A 26,742-nucleotide genomic window follows, 5' to 3' on the forward strand; every position below is an offset into this window, starting at 1 on the left:
CCTTGTCCATATTGGCAGTTGACCGTGGATCCCCACCATTTTTTTACCCGCGCACCGGAGTGCCGCAGCGCACACTTTTGGAACCACTGGTCTACATGAAGAATCAAGCCTAGACGTGATGAAGGATTCAGAGAGTAGCCATCACCATAAAACTTTATTTGCAAGCACAAACATCTTATAAAGTACATGTCAATGCATACAACACTATCATAGAGTAGTATAAAGCACTCCCACTAAAAGTAACCAGGCTAGAGAACGGCTCAAGGAGCTCCGTGGCGTTACAAGAAGTGTACGTGGGGTGGGCTCTGATCATGGGCGTCCGCAGAAATGTTTCCAGGGGGCGCAATTTTTTTACTTCAAAACCATCCCCCTTGCACCCTTCTCCCATCTGCCTTACACCCTTCTCGCCCTACCCCTTGCACCCTTCTCCCCCCTGCCTTGCACCCATCTCCCCTCTGCTTTGAACCCTTCTCCCCTCCCCCTTGCACCCTTCCCCTCTCTGCCATGCACCCTTCTCCCCTCTGCCTTCAACCCTTCTCCCCTTCCCCTTGCACCCTTCTACCCCCTCTGCCTTGCACCATTCTCCACTCTGCCTTGCACCCTTCTCCGCTCTGCCTTGCACCCTTCTCCTCTCTGCATTGCACCCTTCTCCCCTCTACCTTGCACCATTCTCCACTCTGCCTTGCACCATTCTCCACTCTGCCTTGCACCCTTCTCCGCTCTGCCTTGCACCCTTCTCCTCTCTGCATTGCACCCTTCTCCCCTCTACCTTGCTCCCTTCTCACCCTCTGCCTTGCACCCTTCTCCCCTTCTCCCTTGCACCCTTCTCCGCCTTGCACCCTTCTCCCCCTTCGTCTTGCACCATTCTCCCCTCCGCCTTGCACCCTTCTCCTCCTCCGCCTTGCACCCTTCTCCCCCTTCGCCTTGCACCATTCTCCCCTCCGCCTTGCACCCTTCTCCCCTCTGCCTTGCACCCTTCTCCCCTCTGCCTTGCACCCTTTTCCCCTCTGCCTTGCACCGTTCTACTCCCTCTGCCTTACACCCTTCTACTCCCTCTGCCTTGCACCCTTCTACCCCCTCTGCCTTGCACCCTTCTCCCCTCTGCCTTCCACCATTTTCCCCTCTGCCTTGCACCCTCCTCCCCTCTGCCTTCAACTCTTCTCCCCTCCCCCTTGCACCCTTCTACCCCCTCTGCCTTGCACCATTCTTCACTCTGCCTTGCACCCTTCTCCGCTCTGCCTTGCACCCTTCTCCTCTCTGCCTTGCACCCTTCTCCCCCTCCGCCTTGTACCCTTCTCTACCTTGCATCCTTCTCCCCTCTGCCTTGCAACCTTCTCCCCTCAGCCTTGCACCCTTCTACCCCCTCTGCCTTGCACCCTTCTCCCCTCTGCCTTGCACCAATCTCCCCTCTGCCTTGCAGCATTCTCCCCTCTGCCTTGCACCCTTCTACCCCCTCTGCCTTGCACCCTTCTCCCCTCTGCCTTGCACCATTCTTCTTTCTGCCTTGCACCATTCTCCCCTCTGCCTTGCACCCTTCTCCTCTCTGCCTTGCACCCTTCTCCACTCTGCCTTGCACCCTTCCCGCCTCTGCCTTGCACCCTTCTCCCCCTCCGCCTTGTACCCTTCTCTACCTTGAATCCTTCTCCCCTCTGCCTTGCAACCTTCTCCCCTCAGCCTTGCACCCTTCTCCCCCTCCACCTTGCACCCTTCTCCCCTTCTCCCTTTCACCCTTCTCCACCTTGCACCCTTCTCCCCCTTCGCCTTGCACCATTCTCCCCGCCACCTTGCACCCTTCTCCCCCTCCGCCTTGCACCATTCTTCCCTCTGCCTTGCACCCTTCTCGCCTCTGCCTTGCACCCTTCTCCCCTCTGCCTTGCACCCTTCTCCCCTTTGCCTTGCACCCTTCTACTCCCTCTGCCTTACACCCTTCTACTCCCTCTGCCTTGCACCCTTCTACCCCCTCTGCCTTGCACCCTTCTCCCCTCTGCCTTGCACCATTCTCCCCTCTGCCTTGCACCCTTCTCCTCTCTGCCTTGCACCCTTCTCCCCTCTGCCTTGCACCCTTCTCCCCTCTGCCTTGCACCCTTCTCCCCTCTGCCTTGCACCATTCTCCCCTCTGCCTTGCACCCTTCTCCTCTCTGCCTTGCACCCTTCTCCACTCTGCCTTGCACCCTTCTCCCCCTCCGCCTTGTACCCTTCTCTACCTTGCATCCTTCTTCCCTCTGCCTTGCAACCTTCTCCCCCACACAGGACGCACTGGCGATCCAGAGGGGGCAAGTAATCCCCCTTGCCCCCCTCTGCGGACGCCCATGGCTCACCAGATCCCATCTACCCAGTGTTTTAAGTGGGCTGGGTCCCTATCAAGCTCTCCATTTTTGCCTTCAGCCTCAAGATGAAAAAAACAATCTTAACTCTGTAGCAGTCACTTCACTGCCTTTGAGGTAACACCAGGGCCGGACTGGGAACCGAAACCAGCCCTGGCAAAGTGCTCGACGCCCCCCTCTCCCCCCCCCCGGGGGGGGGGGAAAGGGGGGGGTTGGCTTGGGGGTGCGACCGAGCTCTTTGCCAGGGCAGTTTTTCGGCCGATTTTGTTACAGGGCCGTTTTTGCAGCTATGCTGCAAAAAACGGCCCTGTTACAAAAACGGCCCCTTGAGGCCCAAAACCGGCCCCCACCCATGCGGCCGACCGGGGGATTGCCCGGTGCCCGCAACGGCCAGTCCGGGCCTGGGTAACACCAAAGAGTCTCGTTATAGTTCTTTCAGTCTCATCATAAGGTTCCTAATGAAAAATAATAATAATAGTTTTTAAGTAAATCGTCGTGGAAGAATAAACGATACGCCCATCTCTGAAAGAGTTGTTTGTCTCCAAGGAAAAATGTCACTTGCTGATTCCCGTTTCACCACGAATGAAGGACGTGTCTCTCAGTAAATGTATTTCTGTCAGAGACCTGCAGGTGTCTCATGGCCATTAAAAAACAATCCTCCACTTGCGAGGGGGGGGTGGGCGGGGAGGATGAGCTATCCCCAAGGAAGGGCTACAATAAAATAAACTAACACACCAGAGACCCCCAGGACCCTGCCCTGCTCAACTCCCATCCTAATACTTTACACTGCCCCTGGGGGTGCTTTCTCCCACCGGAGTCTAAACATTCAGTCCTAGGCTCAAGGTGGTATGACATAGCATTGAGGGCCCCGAACAGTGGTGAGGGACACACGTTTCACCATCAGACATTCATTTCACGGGTCACCAGGAGAGGATGTGGTTAAACGACTAGAGCGGCCGAATTTAAAGCTGGGGAACTGGGTTCGAGTCTCGGCAGGGATGCGCAACACCGTGTGATTCTGGGCAAATCACTTAATCTCCCCGTGCCTAAAAATGAATGTGTCCGTCTGTAACGCAACTGGTGCTAATGTAAAGTGCTCTGATGCCTTTGAATGGAGTTCGCTCTATATAAAACTGCAAAAATAAATACTTGGTAGGGTGCCTGGTGCTGCTTTTGGGGAGCATTGAATCAGATGACGTAGTAAAATTACAAAGAGCACGGCGCAAGAGGCTTTTCACATCACCATAAATTCATAAACAGCCTCTGAAGACGTTTAACCAGTAGGCGCTTTATACACGCTATATATGAAGCTGTTTGTGTTCTGCGGTGAGCATTGTGCCCATATGAAACAGTGGAGCTGGCAGAGTGCGGCTGCATCAGGGCCTAGGCCTCGTCCTGGGCCGAGCTCTAGAGGACATAAAAAGAAGCACTTCAAGAATCTGTTTGAGGTCACCTACCAAGAGTCAAAGGTCAGCTGCACCTGCGTTAGTTCAGAATCACCTCGTGTAAGGAAGGCTAAGGGACCCCTAAGCCTTAGGAGTGACCACTCATCTGGGCCCATTAGCAGTAATTACAGAGTCCACCACCCCCAGACATTGCCAGCACGATGGACCTCCCTTCCTACAGATTTACAACCCCCCCCCCCCAATCAGCGCCCCCCTTTCAGGACAGAGCTAGGCGCTCTTCTAACAAACAGGCTCATGTCCTCCACAGCGCCTGGGTGTCCACAATTCTATATTTTTTTGACCTTTTATATTTTAAATCAGGTTCACGTTCTCATGACCTGCATTGTTTGCTAAACTACGTATCTGTACAATTTAATGTATTGTTTATCATTTATTGTTTAAAAGTTATTTAGATTTTACTTGATTTTCTCTGTCCCAGGAAACGAGTCAGCACAATGCTTAAACATATCTTTAAGTCTTGTCTCACAGCATAACAAACATATTGATACTGATAATCATGCCGTCTTATGTCTTGCTCACGTACCGCCATTGTTTTGATCTCTATGTCTACCTTAATCTGTAAAATTTGTGAAGCGCTCTGATGCCTTCGGGTCATGTTCGCGCTATATAAAACTTCACAAATTAGTGCTCTATATTCTCTTCGAAGACTTTCTCTCTCACACTTCCTATTTTTGTCCTAATCTCTCTGTTTTTCTGTGTCGTTGCCTCTCTCTCTCTCTCTGTCACACTTACCTATCTCTTGGTGCCTTTGTCTTTTTATTTTCCATCTCTCTCTCTCCTTCTTATGTGCGCTCACTCTCACAGTTACACGTTAAGTTTGTGTCTCACTCCTGTCCAAGCCGAGCCCGCCGAATGAAGGACGACTGAGGGCTGTTGGTAGCAATTTCCCACAGTGTGCCCGCAGCGCCCCTGGCACCTCATTACGGCGCACCGGGGAGCCGCGGCGCACAGTTTGGGAACCACAGTGCTACAGGCTCATGCTGCTGGATCTGTGGACACCTAGTAGCAGGCTGTGGTACTGTAGGCTCGTGTTGCTCGCTCTCAGGACACCTAAAAGCAGGCTTTGGTGCTGTAGGCTCCGGCTGCAGGCTTTTGGGACACCTAATATCAGGCAGAGGTGCTGCAAGCTCGTGCTGCTGGTTCTCGGGACACCCAGTAGCAGGCTGTGGTACTGCAGGCTTGTGCTGCTTGCTCTTGCGGGGAATGAGATTTTGATATCAATTTATGATCAATTTAATAACTTATCTCATTCATCTATTTTGGACCGATAGTATCTGTCATTGAGTAAAAGACAACCCCCGCATAGGTTAGACAAACCCCATTAACTGACGCCACTCTGAAGAACCACTTACAACTGATAAAGTTTAAAAGTTTTATATAAAAGTCAAAGTTGGATGCAATTACAATCCTCTCAGGATCAAAGTATACAAAAGAATACAAAATCAATTCCAATATCAGCAATTTAAAGCTTCGATGTGAAGTGGTTTCTTGGCGTCATCTACAGAAAGAGAAAAGTATCACGTTAAATCTGTCCCTACTCTATGCTATGTGACATCCCTACTTCGCAAGTTCCTAACCTAAAAAGGTGTCAGCAGTTTGACTTCGAAAGAAGATCAAACTCTCTTAGCCTCTAAAGGTAACTTAAGTTTAAGAAGCAGTACCCTCTCTGCCTACCCATCCGCTCTTCTAAGGGTCCTCGGCCTACTGCTCTCTTGCGCTCTGATCTCTCTCAGCGCATCTGCTCAAGTCATCTACCCTTCGTCCTTCTCTCTCTGAGCAATTCCCTTGCTGTTCCTAATCTCCAATTGCTCATTGCTACCTCCTCCCCGGGGTGCTGTCCCTAAAATACACAATCTCAGTGTAGGTGGAACGCCCCTTGACGCCCACCACGGACTTTCCCCGATGATGTCAGCTTCTAGCTTCTTCCATTGCTTCATCTCTTTCGCCGTCCGTTAAGTTGACCTTTCTTCTTTAGATGTCATCTCCATCTTCTTATTGGCGACTTCAACTGACACTTTCAGATCAAAAAGTCATATGAACTTAAACAAGACTTTAACTTACAACTGCTATTCCTTGACCTTCCAGGTCCTGTGAATGGTTATTCAAAACAAGTTTCAAATTCTAAGCGCTTCTCATCACGTTCAGGCCATAAACCTTGTCCAGCGTTGTCACCTTAAATCTAACAAGTGCTAGACTTCTTGGCTCTCACGTCCACATCAAGCTATTTACGACTCCTGTAAGTCCGCTAAATTATATACATTGGACTGTGCTCCTGCTAACCTTTGGTCAGTCCGGTTAGAATCACAAATGACCTAAACCTTTCTAACATTCTCACAAAAAGCCTTCTACACAGTATAACCCTTAACACACATTTATATATATTCGTATTTAGCGAAAGTCTGTTACACACATGTGAATACATTGTACATAGAATATAGACTAAGTAAAGCATAACTTTATATTCTCATTCTCTATATCGTTTTATACATGTTCTACACATTTCTTCACGTTTCATTTCTCGCCGCTTCTCCGTTTAAAAGGTTACACACGTACATGAATTCTACCTTGCACGTTTTACATTTCTTAAACATTTCTACACCATTTCTACATCAGCCCACTACGTATACGGGCCTTCTAAATCTAATACATGTTCTAAAGTGAATATAGTTACATTTCCTATATTACTTTGGATTATATCGGTTATCTATATGCTATAAGTGTCAACTTCACACTACGATATACGTTTCATTCCTACGTTATACAATGTGCTTGTAAATATGCCCTATACATAATTTTTATTCAAATTTGCGCTCTCTCAGTCCCCCCTTTGATGACTTCTAGGAGTCATCACTAAATGCAATTTGAATAACATCTCTACACAGGACTAGTTACAATATTCCCTCTTTTCATCGTTTCGAGAGCTCTTAAACTTTTATACTGTTGATCTTGTAAAGCAGCTAATCTCCTTTCTTGCTCTCTCATGTTTCGTTGTAACCGATTCGACCTATACCATTTATATAATTTTACTAAACCTAACAATGTGATTATACAAATTAATACTATCAATACAGGCTTTATTATGTACCATACTATGCTTTTCCCAAGGTTGGAAAACCAACTCCCAACCTTTCCTACTCCATGACCAACTTTTTCCCAAACGTTTATTTTTGATAAATCTTCGATCTCTTGATGAATCTGTGTAATGTTCCGTATGACTTTCTCAAGTGGTTTTGAATTATCAGGAATATAAGTACAACATTCCTGGACCTTCAAAGCCTTACAAACTCCGCCTTCTTTTGCTAGCAGTACATCTAAAGCAAGTCGGTTCTGAAGAACCATTGCTCTAATCGACTGCATCTCGCCTTCTACCAACATTAATGACCTTGCAGTACTTGCAGACAATCTATCTACAACTGTAGCTAGTCTCCTGATCTTAACGTCGTTAAGTATTAAACCTAACATCGGAAACATTGCTCCAAATACATCTCCTACTACTTCTGCATCTCCTATTTCCCTTTTCGCTCTCCTCGAAGCCTTTCCTTCTATTATCGCTACTTCCTTTGCATGATATATTTTGGGGAAGACAATTGCCAAGTAACACGAACCATACCAATTGTCAGGTAGTTTTACATAGGCATTTCTTCCACATACAAAATACACATTCGGAATAACTTGCATCTCCTTCATAAAGTCTTTCGTATAGTACTCCAATCTAAAAGCATGTTCACAATTTACTTCACCTACAAATACATTCTCGTAATACGTTTTGCTTCGAGTTAAACATAACTTCCCTTTCTGCATTCTATCCAATGCTATTGGACCATTGCTACCCTTCTTTTTATGTGCCTTCTCTTCCTCGGTCCAATCCGTTTTCCATTGTCCTGACATTTTCAGAATCTTCTGTCTTCTGTATCTATCATCTACTTGTCCTATGAACCTTTTCTCAACCTCTGACACCTTGCAAGTTAGATTATTTCTGCGTGCATATGATGTATCTAGTGTATCCCAAGGAAGAAAGAATTTAGCCAGTCTATCCTCCTTTTTGTAATAGTCCCACTTATTCATTTGCTTATAATTCGGAACTTCAGGCAGTACCGAATCATAGTTTGAAAAGTAGTACTCAAATCCTTCCCTACCATGAAATATACTGAGCAGTAAACTACATGTTATCCCATAAGTCAATGGGAGATGATGATATCTAATGCCTTCGTCTACAGAAGCCGGCAATTGCATACAAACATAGCAATCTTTGGCCTCCATGGCATCGATATACTCATATAACAATTTAGCATATGCGTTTGACCTAAAGTTTCCCTGTGACTCGTCTACATGTAATCTACGAGTTTCATCTGCCAATAACGCCTTTTCACGTATAACATTGCTCTCCTCCTTTTTCCCCACAAGAGCAGGTCTCAAAGTCGTTATAGGCTGTACATTTGCTGTTTCTTTATCACTTTCATGTCCTATTATGTATGATATTGTCACTACTGTAATTATGAGAAAAATTACTACTGCTATTAGTGTACCTATTATGCATCTAGCTTTTCGGTTTGGGTTGCCGTTCTCCATGTTATCAAAACAGCGTAGCTCCTTCTTTTGCGAAAAAGTTTGTCCTTCTGCAGTCTTTGTTTGCTTTATTTGCTTTCTCAGTCTGTAAAGTGCTCTTTTATCACAAAGTCTCTTTTTCGCAACAATGTCTTTTCTCTTTTAGCAACAGACAACCCTAACCCTTCTCCGTCCTCTAAATGTAATCCCTAATTTTATTCTTCTTTCCACTCGGTGCTAAGTTATCTTCTTCTTTATAGCTTACATACAAAAGTCTCTTATGCATCAACAATTATTTTCGCACCTGCAGCTTTCACAACAATTTCTAATAATTCAAAACGAATAACTTTTTCTTCTTCTTCTGGCATTTGCTGGCCAAAAGTTGGAAATTGTAATCTTTTTAGCACTAGATCTTGAATTTGACTCAAATATGGGGGTATGGGAAGTGTGAAAGTCAGTAATCCCTCAGTCTCGAGTCCAGGCGTCAACATCCATATCTCCACTGCCACAAATGGATCGTGATCGATTACTTTCACTTTCTTCACTCTCCCAGATTTCTGTCCCCAAGACATCTGCTAGATAAGTCCACTCTGGGGTGGCGTACCTTCTGCAGGGCACGCGTACCCTTCTCGATCTTCTTGGACTTTCAGTTCCTGAGTCTGTAGTTTCCTCCTCCTGGTCTGATTCTTCTGCAATCGGAACAAGAGTTCTTTCTTGCTTTTCTTCCGAGCTTGGCCTTTTCCTTCTCTCCGGCCAACTGGCTTCGTCTCTCTTTGTCCTCCTGCTCCTTGTTCTTGGACCAGTCTCTTGGTCACTCTCAGTTTGTTCGATATCTGTGTCGGACTCCCAATTACTTTCTTCTCCTGAGGCAACTTCGGTCTCACTGATGTCCTGACCTTCGTCGTCCTGTTCCAACACAGTCTCAGTTCCCTCGATCACCTCCACAGCTTGGCTTTCCCCCTCTATGGCTTCTCCGCTTTCCGCTGGATTCTCATCCAAGAGAGGAGCTGTTTCTTCTAGAGGTGTTGGCACTCTTCGGGTGTGTGAGGCATGTATCCAGTTTGGCAGACCTCCACACTTTACTGCAGTATTCGTCACAAGTATGACTTGAAACGGTCCTCTCCAGCGCACGTCTAAGCAGTTCTTCCTGACATGCTTCTTCACCAGGACCCAGTCTCCCGGACTCAGGTCGTGGCACAAATCTTGTGCTGATGGAACCTCTGCAGCCTGGACCTGGAGGGACACAGAATTAACGGCATCAGATAGTCCCTTACAGTAGTCCAAGATCAAATCGTCTGTGATGTTCACTAGAGCTGCAGTCGGAACCGATGGCAATCTCATAGCTCTCCCCATTAGCACTTCATGAGGAGAGAGACCTGTTCTTCTATCAGGTGTGCTACGTATGCTCATAAGAACCACTGGAAGTGCGTCTGGCCAACTCAGGGATGTTGCTGAACAAACTTTGGCAAGTCTGGACTTTATCGTGCTGTTGATTTGCTCTACAATCCCTGAAGCTTCTGGTCGATAGCTGCAGTGTAACTTCTGATCGATACTCAAAGCTGAACATAGCATCTTCACTATTTCGCTGTTAAAATGAGTTCCTCTGTCCGATTCCAAAGAGGATGGAACCCCAAACCTCGGTATTAACTCTCTAAGTAACAATTTTGCTACCGTAAGTGTATCGCACCTACGTGTAGGGTAAGCCTCAACCCATCTAGAAAATATGCAAACTATCACTAAAACGTATCTGAGTCTATTGCATTTAGGCATTTCTATGAAGTCAAGCTGCATTCTATTGAAAGGCCCCCCAGACCTCCCAATGTGACTCAACGTGACTGGTGTTCTCTTGCCCACATTTAGTTGCTGACAGATCGTACATCGCTGACACACTGCTTCTGCCGCTACTCTAAACTTGGGATTAAACCACGTTTGTCTGAATACTCTCACCATAGCATCTCTTCCTATGTGTGCTGATCCATGCAATTTCCTTGCCATTGGACTAACAAGTTCATTTGGTAAAACTGCTCTCCCATCGGCGGAGATCCAGAAATTCATCTCGCTTCTGGAACAACACGCTGTTTCCCAACTCTTTTTCTCATCATCTGGTGCATTTTCCTGAACACTCCTTAATTCGTCCCACGTATCTACAGTATCCAACAACATTGTCAATTCAGTTCTTTCCTGGATTCCCCCCACTTTTACATCAGTGTGAGAATATCCCTGTTCTGCGCAATAACGCGCTACTTCATCCGCATAGCGGTTACCTAGTGAAACAAAGTCAATGTTCTTCGTATGCGCTGCACATTTGACCACTGCTATAGCTGTTGGGCCTTGCAATGCCTCTAACAAGAGTCTCACGAATTCTCCATTCCTAATGGGAGAACCCGAGGAGGTCATGTAACCTCTTTGAGACCATAACTGCCCGTAATCGTGAACTACCCCGAAACCATACTGGCTATCGGTGTATATGGTGACTCGAAGTTTGTCGCCCGCTAAGCAAGCACGAGTCAAAGCAACAATTTCAGCTACCTGAGCGGAGTGTACTCCTTCCAGGCAAGCGGCTTCTATTACTCTCGTAATTGTGCAAACTGCATAAGCTGCTCTCAGCTGACCGATATTGTCTCTTACACATGAACCATCGACAAAGAAAATTTCATCGGGGTCAGTCAATGGCTCATCTACAATATCGGGTCTCGGTTTGGTGCATAGTTCAGTCACATCAAGGCAGTCATGATCTGTACAATTTTCATCATCCACCTCATTCGGAAGTGGCATCAAAGTTGCAGGATTCAAGACAGAGCATCTTTTTAGGGTCACATTCTCGGCAGCCAGTATGACTTGCTCGTAGCGTGTGAGCCTGCTATTCGTCAGATGCTGAGTCTTCGTCCTGGTCATTAACAATTCTACAGAATGAGGTACGTACACCACTAACTGATGTCCCATGACTACGCTTTCAGAACGTTCAATGCTGACACCCGTTGCGGCTACGGATTTGAGACATCCGGGCAACGCTGCGGCTACTGGATCTAATGTAGCCGAAAAATACGCTACTGGCCTGCGCGCATCTCCGTGGATATGAGCTAAAACCGCTAAAGCGCATCCCTCTCTCTCGCAGCAGTAAAGCAAAAATGGTTTTGTGTAATCTGGCATTCCCAAAGCCGGGGCGCGACATAAGTCCTCCCTCAGCTGCAAAAACGCCATCAAACAATCTTTGTCCCATGGTACCGGATCACTTACTCCTTTGTGCGTCAGTTGTAATAACGGTTTTGCCTTCAGTGAGAAGTTAGCTATCCACTGCCGACAATAACCGACCATACCTAGAAACATCCTGACTTCTCTTTGTGTTGTAGGCGCGTTCATTTTCATGATCGCCTCTATTCTGTCTGGAGACACCTTCCGCTTTCCCTTTTCAATCCTATGGCCCAAGTATTGCACCTCAGTCTTACAATATTGCAATTTACTTGGAGACACCTTGTGTCCGTTCTCGGCCAAGTGATTTAACAAGGTTATGGTGTCCTCTCTGCAAGCTTCCTCAGTTTCTGACGCAACTAGGAGGTCGTCTATGTACTGGACTAGAACCGAATTCTTGGGCAGTACTAGACTTTCAAGATTTCGTTTTAATAACTGGTTAAAGATCGATGGGCTTTCTGTATACCCCTGAGGGATACGACACCATGTTAAGACGCGATCTTCCAGCTTAAAAGCGAAAAGATACTGGCTCTCTTCATCTAAAGGTATCGAAAAGAAAGCCTGGCACAAATCTATCACTGTAAACCATTCAGCTTGGAACGGTATCTGAAATAATATCACTGATGGATTCGGTACCACTGGACAACATGAGACAACAATGTTATTAATCTTCCGAAGATCCTGCACTATTCTGTATTTTCCACTAGGCTTCTGCAAACCCATATTCGGGGAGTTACATGGACTTCCCACGATCTCCTTCAGTATTCCCTGTTTAATCATGGATTCGATCACAGGCTTTATCCCTGCAATCGTCTCTGGAGTCAACTTGTATTGTGGAGTTCTTGGATACTCAGCATTGGGTCTTACCAAGATTTTTACTGGTTCTACTCCTTTGATCAGTCCTATTTCTTCTCCAGTAAAATCCCACATTCCAGCTGACACTTTCTCCCTCAAATCCTGTGGAAGTTCCTCCACTGTTAAGGTAGGATATAGTTCCACGCACTCTTGCGAGTTTACAACTTTAAAATCGGCATCCTCATCATTGGTCTGCACTTCTACTCCTTCAGGTGTACAATGTATTGTGCAGTTCAGTTTACACAATAGATCTCTTCCTAGCAAACACACAGGGCTAGAATCACAGATCACAAACTGATGTTCGTCACTGTAATTCCCTATCTTTACTAACACTGGTTCGGTCAGAGGATTAGTCATCCTCTTGTTTGCGACTCCTACCACCTGAATCGTCTCTCCCGATATTGGCAGACCTGGGACTACCGCTGATCTCAACGTGGATCGAGTAGCACCCGTATCTACCAAAAAGGTTGTAGGACATCCAGCTACTTCAGCCTCTACGTATGGTCCTCTCTGATCTACTTCCAGGGCTGCTCCTAAAGTACAATCTTCCTCCCTGTTTACTCGTTGCCCTGTAAGAGGATCAACGTAATAGCATTCCTCTCCTCCTACAAACAATGGCATTTGTCTATAGGTTTTCCCTCCATTTGTAATGCGAGGCGGTTGAGGAAACGGGGCTCGAGGAGTCTGAGTCCCCCCTTTGATAAACTTTCCCTTCGGGGCTGCGGCTCCCTTAACCACGTTATTCTGTACCTCTTCCTCCTCTTGTTCTAATTCCCCTGTCTCAACATTGTAAGGACACTCGCGTCTCCAATGTCCCACTTTGTTACACTGATGACACCTCGTTGTCTTTTTCAGTGTCGCGATATCCATTCTCGGTCTCGGTCTTTCTTCCTCATCTCTGCTCTGATTATTCTGTTTCTTTACTTGCGTTCCTGTTCCCTGTTGCCGCTGTCCACCCTTTCCAGCTGCTTGCATTTGTACCAGCATTAATTTCTCCTTGAGTTTCTTTGCCTTTGAATCTATCTCATCGCTACAGTACCTTGCATACCTCAGAATTTCATCTAAAGGTTTGTTCTGCCAACAAATCAGATGCTGTTGTATCATCAGGCTTATGTCTGGTCTCAATCCTAAAACAAACTTCGACACAAACTGTCCTATGTCCTTAGGATCCATTACATCTAACCCACTGTATTGCTTGAATGCTTTCAGTAACCTCTCATAGAACTCGTGAACTGTCTCTTTGGGCTCCTGAGTTGTTCGATCTATCTTAACCCAGTCTATATCGTGCACTGGCACTTTCTCCTTCAGCCATGTTATTACTCTTTCGTATTTCTCCATGACTCTGTCTGATGGACCATTTGTCCGGTTATCTCTCGGAGGCTCACAGGTAGGCCATTCAACATTAAGCTTGCATGCCGTCCACAAATCTCCGGGTAATACGATATCGAACAATGTGTTCAAATCGATCCACAGCACCTTCGAGATCTTCACGAATCTTTCTACCTGTTTGTACCACTCAACGGGATTCTCTCTTAACTTGGGGAAAGAATTAGTGAATGCCGCTAAATCCCCCCTACTCCAAGGTACATGGACGTAGTTTCCGTTCGCGATTTCTCGCAAAGGGAAAGCTTCCATTCGCATTAGGTCTGTCTCTTGGGACTTCGCAATTGTACTTCTTCTAACAGATCCCCTCTTAGACCATTTTTCCTCCCATCTATCCAGATCTCTCCATATTCTGATACACATGACTAGTTCCCGTATGTGTACTTTTAGTCCAATCGTTCTACGTTCATCCAAATCTAGGTCTGTGCAATTTAGCCTATGATTGGGCTGCAAGGCTTTGGTTCGTGACAGGTCTATCATATATCTATTTGCCAAATTAGATAAATTTTCATGAGCTGACCTCGCTCTCCGAGTAACATCCTTGGCTAAGAACAATATTTCATCTGGTGCGTACAATTCTAACCTCTCTATTTTCACGGTGCCGTCTATTATTTCATCCAAATCTGATTTTAAGCTCATTACATCAATCCGTCTTGCTTTTATTTCAGCTTTCAGTATGTCAGTCCTAGGTGGTTCGCTCATACCCCTCTCACCTCCACTATGCGCCCTACGCCTGAACACAGGTGAGTTATGAGGAGTTTTCTTTCCATCCCTTTGTTCCCACCTCTCTAGATCCCAAGCCTTTCCATCTTCCCGTGGGGTGTGGTGGAACATTACTCCATCCCCCATCCCTACACTTCGTCGTTTCGGCTCGGTTTCTCCAGATACGAGATAGGATCCACCGTTCTGTTCTATACCACTGTAACTCGCTTGCTGTCTGGTGTCGCTCAATAACCGATAAGGTCCTTCATGGCCCTCCATGCTCCCGCGATCTCGTTCTTGATCACCAGAAGTATGGCGAGACGTTTCGCGACTCCCTATATTCTCATGACTTCGCTCGCGCTCACCGGATGCATGGCGAGACCCTTCACGACTCTCCATGTTCCCGTGATTCCAATGCTGCACCGTTTCACCCGGGGTATGGTGAGTGCATCTGAAAGTATTACGGTACTCCTGCGTCCTTCGTTCCCTTTCACTAAAGGTGACGCGAGGCACTTCGCCACACCCTGTACTCCTGTCTCCGCACATTTGCCTATTGCCACTGATAGTAGGACAATTATTTCCTCTGCTTTCCTGGCTCCCTCTCTCCCACTCCGGACTGCTTTCGCCAGCTCCACAATGAGAGAGAATCCTGTTATCCTGGTCTCTCCACTCTGCTCCTGTTTCTAAACTTTTATTCCGAATCTCTTCAGCAGTATCCCATTCTTTCAGGTATTCCCTTAATTCCTTATGGGATTTCGGTTTTGGTTCTCTTAAGTCCATTGGCCCTCTTTGCCGCCCTTGTTCTATCCAGGGACCTGTTGCTGCATCTAATGGAGTACTCCGACTCATCGGTGCTAATATCTGTCTCTGAGGATTCATCATGGTATCTCTATTCTCCATCTCTGCCCTTTCCCTATCCCATCGTGCCTGTTCCTCCTGCTGGACCCCTTCTGGGTTGTAGATTGACACAATAGGGCCTATGGTAACCGGTACTTGTAGAGCATCCGGCATTTGATAAGACCTTGCATGTTGCGTTTCTGGCATTTTCTGGACCACGAATCTTCCCACTACTCTCTGTTCGGAACTAGATTGAGGTACTTCCTCCTCTTTCTTGGCATCCCAATCCGTTACTGGGATCGATTTATATTCCCCCCATCTAGCTCCGTCCTCTTGTGGTAATATGGGACTTGCGGCCCCTCCGCTGTATGGAGGTGGTCTATCTGTCAATAGCCTCTCTATTAGTTCATCTTCTGTCTCGCTTTCCTCTTCTTCTTCTAGAGGTTTCCTTTCTCCCGTAACTTCTAGCATCGGGTACAGTTTATCTGCTTCTATCTTTTGTACTCTCCACTTTTTCGCTTCATCATCCCATTTAGCATCCTGCACTGCTTTTACCGATCTTCTCACTCTTTCTTGGCGCCTCTTTACGCTCTTTTCGTGTGCTGTTCTAAACCATACACTAAGTGCTTCGAACTGTGTTGGCCTCGGTAGAGGTCTTGTTGCAAGCATTACCGCTTTTAGTTCGTTCAACACATCTAGCTTAAACGTTCCGAATCTCGGAAACGTCAGTTCCTTATTCCCTTCAGTTAGCTTATTCCACTCGGAAATCCATAATATCGAGTGCAAGCCTACATTCACTGCCATATAATAAGCTGGTGTGCCTTCTGGTGGAGCTTCCTCTCCGGCATATAAGTTTCTTCTATTTCTCCTAAAGAGTGCTCTTAAACTCTTAAAACACTTCATTTTCGATAATTTACAATTTTCCTCTTACTCTTCCTTGTTTACGTCCCGATGACAACCAACCAATCCCTACGCGGCTCTCGCTAATCGGCCTATCTCCGTGCGACTCTTCGCTGACGTCTGACAAACTAACCAATCTCAGCGCGGTTCTATGCTGACGTCACTTGTTCCCTCTTGCAGCAATTCTCCTTCTTTCTCAATTTGTCTCACGATTTCGCATGCGTTTTCATTCATACACCGAAAAATGACTACTTCCGTCCAAGCGATCACTTTTCTCTGACTGTACGGCCACAGTCTAACTGTAATTGCCACCTCAACTGACGAAACGTCTTCCCTCTTACGGTCAGACGATCGCCTCAACTGATAGGTTACTTACACACAGTAAACGTACGACCAGCGTCCGTTACTCATTCACTCACTCATACGCTCCCCCTATCATCGGTCTGTCGGGAAATCAATGGTACCTCATGACCCCCTTTCAATGGTAGACAAATTACTCTGGGTGTTCGATACACCCGAACCACTTAAGTCCTTCCCTGGAGCTTAAGATTTCATCCGGTTGCGCGCGCTCACAACCTTCCCTCAATCACACTACAGGCATTCTACTCCGCTTGACATTACAACACAGGAACAACATAAAACACCGCAATCTTACAACGCATGACCCTTATACTCACTCTCGACCGACTCTGCTGCTTTTCTCTCGTCGCACCGTCAGCACCGTCTTCGGCTGCAATTCTTCGTCTGGTCGTCGATGACTAGGGACCTTGGGGTAAACTAAACCTGGCCTAGGTCGTCTTCCTCAAGAAGATAACCATCATTACTCTGCTACCAACTGCGGGGAATGAGATTTTGATATCAATTTATGATCAATTTAATAACTTATCTCATTCATCTATTTTGGACCGATAGTATCTGTCATTGAGTAAAAGACAACCCCCGCATAGGTTAGACAAACCCCATTAACTGACGCCACTCTGAAGAACCACTTACAACTGATAAAGTTTAAAAGTTTTATATAAAAGTCAAAGTTGGATGCAATTACAATCCTCTCAGGATCAAAGTATACAAAAGAATACAAAATCAATTCCAATATCAGCAATTTAAAGCTTCGATGTGAAGTGGTTTCTTGGCGTCATCTACAGAAAGAGAAAAGTATCACGTTAAATCTGTCCCTACTCTATGCTATGTGACATCCCTACTTCGCAAGTTCCTAACCTAAAAAGGTGTCAGCAGTTTGACTTCGAAAGAAGATCAAACTCTCTTAGCCTCTAAAGGTAACTTAAGTTTAAGAAGCAGTACCCTCTCTGCCTACCCATCCGCTCTTCTAAGGGTCCTCGGCCTACTGCTCTCTTGCGCTCTGATCTCTCTCAGCGCATCTGCTCAAGTCATCTACCCTTCGTCCTTCTCTCTCTGATCAATTCCCTTGCTGTTCCTAATCTCCAATTGCTCATTGCTACCTCCTCCCCGGGGTGCTGTCCCTAAAATACACAATCTCAGTGTAGGTGGAACGCCCCTTGACGCCCACCACGGACTTTCCCCGATGATGTCAGCTTCTAGCTTCTTCCATTGCTTCATCTCTTTCGCCGTCCGTTAAGTTGACCTTTCTTCTTTAGATGTCATCTCCATCTTCTTATTGGCGACTTCAACTGACACTTTCAGATCAAAAAGTCATATGAACTTAAACAAGACTTTAACTTACAACTGCTATTCCTTGACCTTCCAGGTCCTGTGAATGGTTATTCAAAACAAGTTTCAAATTCTAAGCGCTTCTCATCACGTTCAGGCCATAAACCTTGTCCAGCGTTGTCACCTTAAATCTAACAAGTGCTAGACTTCTTGGCTCTCACGTCCACATCAAGCTATTTACGACTCCTGTAAGTCCGCTAAATTATATACATTGGACTGTGCTCCTGCTAACCTTTGGTCAGTCCGGTTAGAATCACAAATGACCTAAACCTTTCTAACATTCTCACAAAAAGCCTTCTACACAGTATAACCCTTAACACACATTTATATATATTCGTATTTAGCGAAAGTCTGTTACACACATGTGAATACATTGTACATAGAATATAGACTACGTAAAGCATAACTTTATATTCTCATTCTCTATATCGTTTTATACATGTTCTACACATTTCTTCACGTTTCATTTCTCGCCGCTTCTCCGTTTAAAAGGTTACACACGTACATGAATTCTACCTTGCACGTTCTACATTTCTTAAACATTTCTACACCATTTCTACATCAGCCCACTACGTATACGGGCCTTCTAAATCTAATACATGTTCTAAAGTGAATATAGTTACATTTCCTATATTACTTTGGATTATATCGGTTATCTATATGCTATAAGTGTCAACTTCACACTACGATATACGTTTCATTCCTACGTTATACAATGTGCTTGTAAATATGCCCTATACATAATTTTTATTCAAATTTGCGCTCTCTCACTCTCAGGACACCTCCTAACAGGATTTGGTACTGTGGGCTTGTGCGAGTCCCTCTCCGGACTCCTACCAAGAGGCTGTAGTAGTGCCAGCTTGTGCTCCTCATTCTAGAGACACCTATTAGCAAGCTGTGGCACTGCAGGATCGTGCTGCACGCTCTCTGAACACCTAGTATCAAGCTGTGGTACTGCAGGCTTCTGCTGGTCACTCTCGGGACACCTAGTAGCAGGCTGAAGTACTGCAGGCTTGTGCTGCTCGCTCGGGACAGACACCTAGTAGCAGGCTGTGGTGCTGCAAGCTTGTGCTGCTCCCTCTCTGGACAGCTAGTAGCAGGCCGAAGTACTGTAGGCTTGTGCTGCTCACTCTTGGGAGCAGTGGAGTAGCTTGGACACCAGGAGCCCTAGTACAAGCAAGGAAATGCCCCCGGCCCTTTGACTGCTTCTGGGGTAGTAAAATACTTCAATCACTAGGTTCAAGAGGTCCCTCAGGCTCTGTGCCCCGGTACACTGCACCTGCTGCACCAATAGTAGCTCCACTATTTCTCAGGATATCTACTAACAGGCTGTGGTGATGATTGCTGGTGCTCCTCGCTCTCGGGACACCTAGTAGCAGGCTGTGGTAATGCAGGCTCGTGCTGTTCGCTCTCAGAGCACCTAGTTGTAGGCTGTGGTACTGCAAGCTCGTGCTACTCGGTCTCGGGACACCTAGTAGCAGGCTGTAGTAGTGAAAGCTCATGCTCCTCGGGTCACCGAATAGCAGGCTGTGCTACTTCAGGCTTGTGCTGCTGGCTCTCGGGACACATAGTAGCAGGCTGTGGTACTTCAGGCATGTGCTGCTTGCTCTGGGGACACCTAGTTGTAGGCTTTGGTACTGCAGGGTTAAGCTGCTTACTCTCGGGACACATCGTAGCAATCTGTGGATCAGCAGGCTCGTGCTAATCATTCTGTGTAAATCTAATATAACAAGAGCCAATGGGTTTAACTTTAATGCGCTAACACATGGCATTTGTAAATCACTGTGTTTGTATGCATTAGCATATAGAACACCTTTTGACAATGGTAATGGTTTTATTTTAAAACAGCAAGACCTATTGGATTTGTTCCAAGACTACCTTTTCTTCTATTTCTCTGTTGCCCTTTCTCTAACTGGGCTCAGCATTTTCTGACTTGCTACACAACTTGCTGCTTTCAATGTTTTTCTTCCACGTGCGACCAATCTCCCATCTACCAACATTGAACCCAAATCACAAAAGTGCAAAACTGTGTTGGAAATTTGTTTGGTGTGGTTTTTTCTAAATTTGAAGCACGTTTTATGAATTCAAAAAGAATTCCACAAGTATTCCTGTGACATGAAAGTACTTGTGCACTTGAAATTTTTTAAATATTTTGTTTCCAATAGGAGAGTTTTTCATAATGACCTTTGCAGGTGTGTTTGTACACAGGATGTGGGTTATAGTGACCATGATTTCAACTTTGGATCAAGGAATATTTCTTCTCTGACAGTTTTTGTTGCTGCTAAAAATTGAGCCATTTAGGAATGAAGAAAATAATTATATTGATATTAAGCAATATATAAAAAACTGAATACTTCCATCGTGACAAATGCACTAACAATATTAGAAGTGGCCAAGCTCCATGAAAGGCCTTCAGAGTGGAGTCTATTAGATATCACTGCATTTGGGGACTGATTTACAAAATACTTTAACAGTCGCAAGCCATCAGATTCTGTAAATCTGAGGGTTTGAAACCGCTAAAATACTTTTTGAACTGTCTTAAACCCAATTAACTTTTTGGAAGAGGTTTTCAAAATCGTTAATGGTTTAAGTAAATATTAAGGAGTTGCTATTTGCAAGGGGCTTTTTAAGGGCGTCCCTTCCAAATAGCGATTCATTAGGAGCTATAGTAATGTTTTGTGACCATAATCTGTCTGCAAAATAATATTTTGCAGCCAATTCAAAATTGACCATTTGCAACTGCGACCCTTTCCCCTTTGAGAGTTGACACAAACTTATTTTTAGAATAGACAGTGGTTGGTGTGTAGGTCCCTTGCCTACTCCTAAAAAAACTTTGTTTAACATTTCCGTTTTTGGAAATAGGTCCTGTTTTACTTTTAGGTTTGATAAGCTCTACAGGCCACCATGCCTGTGACTCAAGCTTATCGTAGTGGGTTGCAGTTTGCTACCTGTCTCGTGTGTATTAATGAGTTAGGTCATTTTCAATAAAAATTACTGAAATAAAAAAAAAAAGTTAGAAACTGCTACCGACTACGATTCCGATTTTTGTGCACCTCTTATTAGATAGATTGGTTCCTAAAATGTCTTTCGATTCATAAAAAGTCGATGTGCAATTTGCAACCACTTTTTACGAATGTAAAAATCATGAATCCGGCCCTCGGCCTCTTCTGTCAGTCTCGAGATTTTCCATGGACCTCTGATGAAAACATTTATCCTTCGGTCAGTGAACCTCTGAGAATCATTTTACTAAACTTCTCCAAAATGACAAAGTTCTGAGAAAGCGCTCTTGGAATGTGCAGACACTGACAGCTCCCGCAGGAAGATGGATGGGATGTTTGTCTGGCTGAGATGTTTACTTTTCAAAGAATGCATTTTTCTGCTTTTTTTCAGTCAAGGTGTATGTCTTCACAATTTGTATTTGCTTTGGTTCAGCCTCTGAGGCGATTTCCTTTCGTCTGCACTGTTAAGGAGGGAACTGCAGAGGAGAAGAGGGGTGAATGACATGTTCAATCAGTGAGGGGCTATTTTGTAAAGCCAGTTATTGACAATTTCTTTCACCTGAAGCATTACACTTTTAGTCTACTGCTACTGCTCTGCTGTTAGTCTAAGTAAGAGAAGGTATCTTTGTGACACTGAAATGTCAAATGCCTGAAATGTATCAGCAGAACTGATCACCGACAGATGAAAGGGTTTCAAAGTATCCTCTTTTACAGAAATGCAAAGGGATTAGTGAAAAAAGTGCCATTTTATAGCACTTTTTTCAGATATACCCAACCTTAGGTAAAGTAAATTCAGTGGACAGCATTGCCACATGACAGGTTCAGGTGCGTAGCTTGGTCAGTATGACGCGGGGTAAGGGGAGATGAGCGTCAGATTTTCAGACAATTACGCAGGCATATTTTTTTATTAATTATATGGTTCTTAAGGGCAAGAGGAAAGAAGTGCCGATTGCGAGTGGATCTTAAAACACAGGCCCTCGTTTATGAAAAGTGACACATCGCTGCGAGAAAACAACGATGCGTCACTTTTCAACGTGCCCTCCTTGTGACACAAGTGATGCGTCATATTTACAGTATAACCCATTATGGTGCAAGGAGTTACAGATACGTCAGTATTTCTGATGTATCTGTAGGTGCAAAAAGTGACGCATTGCTGGAGTGTGTCACTTGAGACAACTCCAGCACTGAGTTATTACACATGGGCAAGTCCAATGTTAAATGTGCCTGCGCCAGTCTTATGCCTGCCATGAGGCAGGCGTAAGACATTGACACATTTGCGTCCTAGAAGTAGCATGGTGAAATCTTATATATTTCACTGTGTCACTTCTACGAGACTTACTTGCTTCAGAACGCCCACCCTGCATACATTGTACCTGGCGCAGGTATAATGTGGCGCAGGGGTTTACAAAGTGAGGCATCTACCTAGATGCGTCACTTTGTACATATGGCGCTACATGGCGCATTTTTTACACCGCTGGTGTGTCACAAAAAAGAGGCGCATGACAAGCAGTGCAAAAATGACGCAAGGGCCCATGAATAAGCCCCACAGTATTTTGTAAAATCACAAGGTTTTAAGACCTTCATAACAGAGATGTGTGTGCGTGCGTGTGTGTGTTTTTTTTATGCCTGAGTGACAGGGTAAAAATCAGAGGTGAAATTAAACAGACATCCTACCATACCCGACTGAAAGCTCCTGCACCTATTTATTAAATAGAGCATTTATTTAACCTCCCCCATCCCCCGAAGCTACGCCCCTGGACAGGTTTGTTGTATCGTCAGCGGGCAGGTACTACTGCACACGCGAAGGGTATGCATTACAGGACTGTCAGGTGATGCATTCCTATACTCTCTCAGAATCACTTTTATTGCACATCCGGGGATCCTTCTCACAGACAGTAATGTGCACTGACACGCCCACCCCCTCGCTGTTCGACAGATTTACAACTTTCCTAGATATCAAAAACTGTTTCTAGAGTAAGCACAGAAGAGTGCTTCTGGGAACCTTTTGTGAAGAATTGAACCCGTGGAAGCGGCGTCGCTTTAGCATCATGGCTCACTTTATCCGTTTGATTTCTTCCAACAAGAACGCGTTTGTCCCCAAGGAAAAATCGAGTCCTCTTACACTAAACAGCACCAGAACGTATGCCATGTAAGCCAGTTTAGTGGCTTTACACTCATAAAAAAGTCTATTTGTGCATGTAAGCCAAAGTTTACGAGTAGAAATAGCTTTGTGACTAAGGCCCTCAGAGTGCAGAACTTTCTATATCCTCTTGAGGTTGGTGTAAGTGCAATCTCAGATGCACAGATGAGGGGGTCTTTGAACTGTATGACTCAAACAAACCTAGGCCCTGGACTCTACCCACTGGAGCTAAGACTGGACAGACATGGTAGGGTAGGTGCAGACATCGCCTCCTGGAGCTAAGACTGGACAGACATGGGAGGATAGGAGCAGACACCACCTCCTGAAGCTAAGAATGGACAGACATGGGAGGGTAGGAGCAGACACCAGCTCCTGAAGTTAAGACTGGACAGACATGGGAGGGTAGGAGCAGACACCACCTCCTGGAGCTAAGACTGGACAGACATGGGAGGGTAGGAGCAGACACCACCTCCTGAAGCTAAGACTGGACAGACATGGGAGGGTAGGAGCAGACGCCATCTCCTGAAGCAAAAACTGGACAGACATGGGAGGGTAGGAACAGACACCACCTCCTGGAGCTAAGACTGGACACACATGGAGGGTAGGAGCAGACACCACCTCCTGGAGCTAAGACTGGACAGACATGGGAGGGTAGGAGCAGACACCACCTCCTGGAGCTAAGACTGGACAGACATGGGAGGGTAGGAGCAGACACCACCTCCTGGAGCTAAGACTGGACAGACATGGGAGGGTAGGAGCAGACACCACCTACTGGAGCTAAGAATGGACAGAAAAGGAAGGGTAGGTGCAGACACCACCTACTGGAGCTAAGACTGGACAGACAAGGAAGGGTAGGTGCAGACACCACCTACTGGAGCTAAGACTGGACAGACAAGGGAGGGTAGGAACAGACACCACCTCCTGAAGCTAAGACGGGACAGACATGGGAGGGTAGGAGCAGACACCACCTCCTGTAGCTAAGACTGGACAGACATGGAAGGGTAGGAGCAGACACCACCTACTGGAGCTAAGACTGGACAGACATGGGAGGGTAGGAGCAGACACCACCTCCTGGAGCTAAGACTGGACAGACATGGGAGGGTAGGAGCAGACACCACATCCTGGAGCTAAGACTGGACAGACATGGGAGGGTAGGAGCAGACACCACCTACCGGAGCTAAGAATGGACAGACAAGGAAGGGTAGGTGCAGACACCACCTACTGGAGCTAAGACTGGACAGACAAGGAAGGGTAGGTGCAGACACCACCGACTGGAGCTAAGACTGGACAGACAAGGAAGGGTAGGTGCAGACGCCACCTCCTGAAGCTAAGACTGGACAGACATGGGAGGGTATGAGCAGACGCCATCTCCTGAAGCAAAAACTGGACAGACAAGGGAGGGTAGGAGCAGACACCACCTCCTGGAGCTAAGACTGGACAGACAAGGGAGGGTATGAGCAGACGCCATCTCCTGAAGCAAAAACTGGACAGACATGGGAGGGTAGGAGCAGACACCACCTACTGGAGCTAAGACTGGACAGACATGGGAGGGTAGGTGCATACACCACCCCCTGCAGCTAAGACTGGACAGACATGGGAGGGTAGGAGCAGACACCACCCCCTGCAGCTAAGACTGGACAGACATGGGAGGGTAGGAGCAGACACCACCTCCTGAAGCTAAGACTGGACAGACAAGGGAGGGTAGGAGCAGACACCACCTCCTGAAGCTAAGACTGAACAGACATGGGAGGGTAGGTGCAGACACCACCCCCTGCAGCTAAGACTGGACGGACATGGGAGGGTGGGAGCAAACACCATCCCCTGCAGCTAAGACTGGACAGACATGGGAGGGTAGGAGCAGACACCACCTCCTGGAGCTAAGACTGGACAGACATGGGAGGGTAGGAGCAGACACCACCTCCTGAAGCTAAGACTGGACAGACATGGGAGGGTAGGAACAGACACCACCTCCTGGAGCTAAGACTGGACAGACATGGGAGGGTAGCAGCAGACGCCACCTCCTGGAGCTAAGACTGGACAGACATGGGAGGGTAGGAGCAGATACCACCTCCTGGAGCTAAGACTGGACAGACATGGGAGGGTAGGAGCAGACACCACCTCCTGCAGCTAAGACTAGACAGACATGGGAGGGTAGGAGCAGACACCACCTCCTGGAGCTAAGACTGGACAGACATGGGAGGGTAGGAGCAGACGCCACCTACTGGAGCTAAGACTGGACAGACAAGGAAGGGTAGGTGCAGACACCACCTACTGGAGCTAAGACTGGACAGACATGGGAGGGTAGGAGCAGACGCCACCTACTGGAGCTAAGACTGGACAGACAAGGAAGGGTAGGTGCAGACACCACCTCCTGGAGCTAAGACTGGACAGACATGGGAGGGTAGGAGCAGACACCACCTACTGGAGCTAAGAATGGACAGAAAAGGAAGGGTAGGTGCAGACACCACCTACTGGAGCTAAGACTGGACAGACAAGGAAGGGTAGGTGCAGACACCACCTACTGGAGCTAAGACTGGACAGACAAGGGAGGGTAGGAACAGACACCACCTCCTGAAGCTAAGACGGGACAGACATGGGAGGGTAGGAGCAGACACCACCTCCTGGAGCTAAGACTGGACAGACATGGGAGGGTAGGAGCAGACACCACATCCTGGAGCTAAGACTGGACAGACATGGGAGGGTAGGAACAGACACCACCTCCTGGAGCTAAGACTGGACAGACATGGGAGGGTAGGAGCAGACGCCACCTACTGGAGCTAAGACTGGACAGACAAGGAAGGGTAGGTGCAGACACCACCTACTGGAGCTAAGACTGGACAGACATGGGAGGGTAGGAGCAGACGCCACCTACTGGAGCTAAGACTGGACAGACAAGGAAGGGTAGGTGCAGACACCACCTCCTGGAGCTAAGACTGGACAGACATGGGAGGGTAGGAGCAGACACCACCTACTGGAGCTAAGAATGGACAGAAAAGGAAGGGTAGGTGCAGACACCACCTACTGGAGCTAAGACTGGACAGACAAGGAAGGGTAGGTGCAGACACCACCTACTGGAGCTAAGACTGGACAGACAAGGGAGGGTAGGAACAGACACCACCTCCTGAAGCTAAGACGGGACAGACATGGGAGGGTAGGAGCAGACACCACCTCCTGGAGCTAAGACTGGACAGACATGGGAGGGTAGGAGCAGACACCACATCCTGGAGCTAAGACTGGACAGACATGGGAGGGTAGGAGCAGACACCACCTACCGGAGCTAAGAATGGACAGACAAGGAAGGGTAGGTGCAGACACCACCTACTGGAGCTAAGACTGGACAGACAAGGAAGGGTAGGTGCAGACACCACCGACTGGAGCTAAGACTGGACAGACAAGGAAGGGTAGGTGCAGACGCCACCTCCTGAAGCTAAGACTGGACAGACATGGGAGGGTATGAGCAGACGCCATCTCCTGAAGCAAAAACTGGACAGACATGGGAGGGTAGGAGCAGACGCCACCTCCTGAAGCTAAGACTGGACAGACATGGGAGGGTATGAGCAGACGCCATCTCCTGAAGCAAAAACTGGACAGACATGGGAGGGTAGGAGCAGACACCACCTACTGGAGCTAAGACTGGACAGACATGGGAGGGTAGGTGCAGACACCACCCCCTGTAGCTAAGACTGGACAGACATGGGAGGGTAGGAGCAGAC

This window comes from Lissotriton vulgaris, chromosome 2_1 (assembly GCF_964263255.1).
Source record: "Lissotriton vulgaris chromosome 2_1, aLisVul1.2, whole genome shotgun sequence".
Taxonomy (NCBI): domain Eukaryota; kingdom Metazoa; phylum Chordata; class Amphibia; order Caudata; family Salamandridae; genus Lissotriton; species Lissotriton vulgaris.